This window comes from Monopterus albus, unplaced genomic scaffold (genome assembly GCF_001952655.1).
Source record: "Monopterus albus unplaced genomic scaffold, M_albus_1.0 scaffold257.1, whole genome shotgun sequence".
Taxonomy (NCBI): domain Eukaryota; kingdom Metazoa; phylum Chordata; class Actinopteri; order Synbranchiformes; family Synbranchidae; genus Monopterus; species Monopterus albus.
Window position 1 is genome coordinate 168,066 of NW_018128137.1, and position 270 is coordinate 168,335.

Sequence of the window (270 nt, forward strand, 5' to 3'; positions counted from 1 at the left end):
GCAAACAGTTAGTTCCTGCAGAAAGACATAAGGGAGAGAGAAGATGAATACACACAAATAACAAAATCATCAACATAATAAATGGCCAGTGAACCATAATATGACGGGTAATTAAGATTTAATATGATGTTGTTGTGACTTTGTACATAAAATTACAGTTTTATGCTGTGTAGGGACTTTACATACTGTTTACATCTTTGGCAACTGAATCAAAATTAACCAAAGGCTTAGATAACTGTAACCAAACAATTCTTCCCCTGAAATTTGATT